This window comes from Pseudophryne corroboree, chromosome 1 (genome assembly GCF_028390025.1).
Source record: "Pseudophryne corroboree isolate aPseCor3 chromosome 1, aPseCor3.hap2, whole genome shotgun sequence".
In the NCBI taxonomy this organism is placed as follows: domain Eukaryota; kingdom Metazoa; phylum Chordata; class Amphibia; order Anura; family Myobatrachidae; genus Pseudophryne; species Pseudophryne corroboree.
The window spans coordinates 113369934-113375594 of NC_086444.1; the positions used below are offsets into that span (position 1 = coordinate 113369934).

The following is a 5661-nucleotide window of genomic DNA, read 5'->3' on the forward strand; positions in this document are numbered from 1 at the left end:
AGATGGGCTCGGATGGGGCCACCACCGGCAGAACCCAGTGCCCGATGGTGATCAGGATCACTTTTTATAAGAATAATACAAGGAAGTTTAACCCGATGTTGATCTCTGCAACATTTTGAGATAAATGTAGAACTCTGATCACAGCAATGTGGTGTATTTAAAGCCACATCACTATATTTATTCTTATATAAGGAGAGTGTGTTTTATCTGCATTTATATGTTTAATGATATAAGATTATGGTAATCATTTCAAGTATCTTCCTATATTCTGTCCTTCTTTATGCGATTTATGAGAAAACTGTAAAAGAATGAATTCATATTAATGAGCATATGTATGGGACAGACTCAGAACTCTGATTACAGTAAAGCGGTATATTTAAATTGTGTGCATTCTCATGCTTAATGACATAGCTCATGGTAGCCATTTTTGAGCACTTTTCTGTATTTTGTAGAAGTGGCTTATGAGAAACCTGTATAAAAATACATGTGTATTGAACAATGAACACTTATATATAGGATCTACATTTCAATTTATAATTGTTATTTTGGTTCAGTAAGATCTATTGCCCTGAAGCAAATTCAATGAATTAATTATGCACGCCAGAAATGATTAGAGATACAGTATATCGCTCTCTGTATATCCCCGGATTTACATTTTGTGTCCTCTTGGATGCAGCTTAAAAGATCTCACACAAGACTGTACTCATATTAAAGAATGAGCATTTATGTGTGGATTTATATCTAATATCATCCACCATAGTATTATTACTATCATTTTTTTGCCTTTATCCTTTGCCTTTACTCCTTTCTTGTGGGAATCTGTCTGTGGATTTGACCTTATTGCCTGAGCAATTAAATACACAGGTCTGACAGATTCAGGGATACAAAATTCCTTATATCTCCACATTTTTTTTTCATTTTTTTTCTCTTTGTGCACTCTCTCATCCATAAATAAAGGACTGTCCTCTGCAATGCGTATTACAGTAACAGGGGCTTCCTAGTGGACAGCAGAAGTACAGTACTGACTCTATTTTCCAATCCTGATTCATCAGGTTTAATACTTACCTCATCTCTCAATACCTTATACTTACCTTGAATTTCTCAATAATCCTTTTCAAACACTCTCTCATCCAATTGGGTACCCCTGTATGCAAACAGATGTTCCCCTAACTATCTACAGTCCTATCACGCTGGACATGCCCGATCTCATCTGATCTTGGAAGCCAAGCAGCGTTGGGCCTGGTCAGTACCAGAAAGGGAGACCCTCTGGGAATACCAGGTACTGTAGTATCAAGGGACATTACAACCCATTGATGCACCCAGGAAAGCAGAAGTGTACTATACTTCTTTCATAACCAGAATACCAAGGCGATAACACTCTCTCATTGCCCATTCGATGGTCACAGATGGGGAAAAGCAGAAGTGACTGGTTCTGTAACACTTTTCTATTCTTCTATATTTCTTTGAATAGAAGCAGGGCAATACTAAATACATAACTGTAATAATCTTCTACTGCCTTGAATACTGATATCATATCATGTTAAATGTTTACTCACTTGGCTACCCTGAAGGAGTTTGGAGTCAAAAAGCCAGCTTTCAGGTTCCTCTCGTATGAGCATATATTAATCTCATAAATTGATAAAGAGAACTAGAAAATAGAGAAATTTGCTTTGATAAACGTTATATATTGATATTCACCAAAAATACAGTGGGTGTGCATAGAGTCAATTTGCCACCCAACTGATAATGAGTGAGTAACATATTTTTTCTTGATTTAATCTCTTTTTAACCAATTGTTGCCTATTGAAATTATAATGTTATCGTCTGTTTAGAATATTAAAAGTTAAGTTTTAAATTCACACTTATTGTGTACTCTATATCTGCAATATATTTACATTAATTGATTTAAAGTGTGCCCCAGAGAGACAAAAAAAAGTTGTTTTTTTTTGCTTCTTCGCAAAAACCCCTCCAATAGATTACCCTTAGAAAACAATACAGAAAAAAATGTATTTTAAGCACTTCCCTGGCCACACTGCAGCATGTGCTGGGCTAAGAAGAAAAGCTGCAGCTGTTGCTTTCAGGTAAGGGGTAGGGAGACTTGGGTTCCCACTGGTCCCCACCATCAGACCTGGGCACAGGTAATTTGTACCCTCTCCCCCCCTCTTTCGGCGCCACTGCCCACTCCCCACCACAGACGTGCAAAAGCATCGCACAGCAATGGTTTTGCACCTGCCGAGTAGCTCTCTGCCTACGCAGCATATGCAGGCGGCTACCCGCCATGTTTAGGGTCGCAGCTGTTGCATGTGACATCACGCAGCCGCCGCGGCCCGCACTGCAAATGGTCCAGACATGCCTGCTGCACACATACACAGATCCCAAGTCAAACAGCGAATACATGCAGACTCTGATAGCTTGCTAATGTCAACCGACACCAGGTACATTCTGAATAGAGGGAATGCATCAGCTGACTTACACCAACAGCATAAAATCATAACAGGATGGTGGGTTGTTTTCAGAAGGCTGCAATGTGATAGGTGGCAGCAGATAGAATGTGTTAAATCAATTTGTTTTGGTGTCTAGTAGTGGTGCAAATAATCAACTGGAGGAGGAAGCTTTGACAGAAAGCAGGATATCAATATTTGAATCCGCAAGTGCAAGGATCCTGATGTCCTACCATAAAATGGACAGTTTAGGGATTGCCACCAGATTTGAAGAAAGGTGCCCTCCATGTGACAGTCTCCCCAACAGTTATGTGGGACATCGGAAAAAAAAATGCTTGGGTGCACTGGAACATAATACCATATGTATAAAAGTTTTTATTTTAACACAGAGAGAAGGTCCAGAAGAGACAGTCTATACAGTATGTACAGCAGGCAGACATGGCCATGGGCGTAGCTACCATAGGTGCAGGGAGTGCAGCTGCTATGGGGCCCAGAGCTAAAAGGGTCCACCACCTTCCCTGTCAAAGTTACATGTGTTGTCAGGGCCGGCGATAGGGGTTACAAAGAGGACAACTGTACCGGCCCCAAGGATCAGAGGGGTCCCAAGTATATGCTGATAATAAGTACCCTGCAGGTATGTGAGCCGTCTTGTCCAAATAGGGCAGAGAGCTGTAGGCAGTGTGGCCAAAGCAGGAGCCACTCACACACAGTGACTATGCAGCACAAGTGTGCGTATGCTTTTCCAGGTTCTGCTCTGTTGCAGGCAGTTACGGGACATGGCAGCAGCTCCGCTGGCCAGGATCTCATCTGAGGGGGCCCCCAGTGATATCACTGTATGGGGCCCCAAGATTTCTGTTGCCAGCCCTGTGTGTTGTATACATTTTCCAACATTGGGTGGCACATAGGGGCCCTGACAAACTTTTGCCCTTTGGCCTACAATATATCAAGTTACAACCATGGACCTGCTCATTGCACTGTGGTATAAAAAAAACTGGAGTGCATTATAATGTTACATACAGTAATGTGAACTGGGGCACTGTAATGTGGCACAATATGAAGTGAAGGCACTACAGTGTGGCATAATATGAATGGGGGGCACTGTATATAGTAATGTAAATTAGGGGTACTGTATTGCATAATGTGTACTGGCAGCCCTACAATGTGACATACTATGGTATATAAAATAAACAAGTGCAATACTATGGAGATAACATTAATTAAGGCGCTACTATAGTTCAGTAAATACACCAGAGCACTATTATGGGGCATACAATGAATAACTGCTGCAGAGAGCTGTCTGTGTCAGAGAGCAAGCAACCAGTGTAGGTAATGCATTCCATTTCTTGAAAAAGCTGCCTGGCGCAAAGAATCACATTGAAAAGAGTCTCTCTACAATTGCCGAGTGACGTTATCTCACTGCACCATCCGCTATCAGTGTCTGCTCACCTCCATTCATTGGGGAGATCTGTGGGACCAGAGCACCGGACAAGCCTTGGAAAATGCTCAAAGGAGTTACCGCCTGTGGCCATGCCCACAGACAGCGTCTTTTGAACAGGCGCTCCGGCTGCCGGCTGGATTACCACCGCTGGCTGCTTGAGCTCTGGACCAGACAGCACTGTTACATTAACTACAGAGGAGCTGTACCGATTCAAGACAAAAGTGACAGCTTTTACTAAGGTGCCTGGTAGGGATGGCCATCGACCATTGATGATTCAAAATCATCGATGGTCTATGACCAATGTCGAATGCTTTTACCATCAATAGGGGAGAACCAGATGGTTTCCCACCATCGATGGTTCACTGTGACCAAATTTTTTTTTAAATCTCAGTGTAAGGGCACAGATCTAAGCCCCACCCCTGACACTCATGAGGCCATGCCCCCCGGCTCTGATTGGTCTGCATTTCATTATACAGTAATGCAGGGGTGACCATCGATGGGTAAAACCATCAATGGATCCTTTCCAGATGGATAACCCACCGATGGCTATCCCTAGTGCCCGGAGGGTGAGTGTAAACATACAATTTCTGAGACTGATGGAAGTGCCTCCTCACTTCCTCACACTATCCTCACTGCAGTCTGGTGCTAGGACCATGCATAAAACCCTCAATTCATTGTAGCTGCAAACTGAAATGGCCAGACACCTATAGGGCACAGCTGTTTCTCAATCTATTCTCAGTCTGAGTATCCAATACCTGAAAATGCTCCCAACAATAAAATCATTTCAGGCTGTAAAACTGTGCATAGAGGAGGCCATCAAGTTTCAAGTGGATTCACTGTAATGTATCATCACTCAGCTGGCAAATAGATTGGTCTCCCTTGAGTTGGGAAGGTTGGAGTCGAATGTCATGTAGGTTTTTAACATGCACTCTGCAAGGGAGTACTGGGTGAGCTTGACTTCAATGCAGACCTTGGCCATCACAGTGTGTGCTAAGCGTAAGCGGCAGGTTGTTTGGACAAATACTCAGAATAGTTCCCAGCACTGTCTAATATTAGACAAAGTCTTGACTCTTAGAAACTAGAGCAGACAAGATAATGATGGGGCATTGCTGTGCGTTCCTTGCTACAGCAGGACTCGAGGCGGTGCATAAGCCCGCTCATAATCGCAGCCAGGGCTGTTTCTAGCCAATTTGGCTCCCAGTGCGAGATTTAAAAATGCGCCCCCCCATGACATAAAAAAAATGTGCCCCCCACACACACACCTAGATAAAAAACAACAACTTGCGCGCGCACCCGGCAAGGGGGCGTGGCCTCATCTAAATTGGTGTGGCCTCATTTAAATGGACATGGCCTCATCTGAAAAGACTACCTCACAATCCAGTTTTTGACCCTGCTCCAACAGATCACGACTACCACAGGAAAAAAAATTCTACCATATTAAGCCCCACACAGTAATGCCCCCTGCACCATATGATGCCACACACCACAATGCCCTTGATACATTAAATCCCCACACTACGGCAGGCAAGAGTCCCCATTTCACACATTACGGCAGGTGTCCCCATTTTACACATTGAGAGAAAGAGAGAGAGAGAATACTTACAGAGGCGATTACCGCTCTTCGGCACGCCTCACCAGTCGCTCCTCGCGCCGGCCTTTCCCTCTTCCTAACTTGGATCCCCCTCTGCACTCCGCTCGGGAGGGGGGGGGGGGGTTCGCAGGGTGACGGGGTTGCGTCGTGACGTAACGACGCAACCGCGTCATTCCGTAAAACTCCGCCCC

The 5661-nt window shown here is 43.8% G+C and overlaps 1 pseudogene; it reads left to right on the forward strand.

Annotated features, from left to right (window-relative positions):
- The first annotated feature begins 1172 nt into the window (after positions 1-1172).
- On the forward strand, positions 1173-1291 carry LOC134933668 (5S ribosomal RNA; annotated as a pseudogene).
- Positions 1292-5661: the final 4370 nt, after the last annotated feature.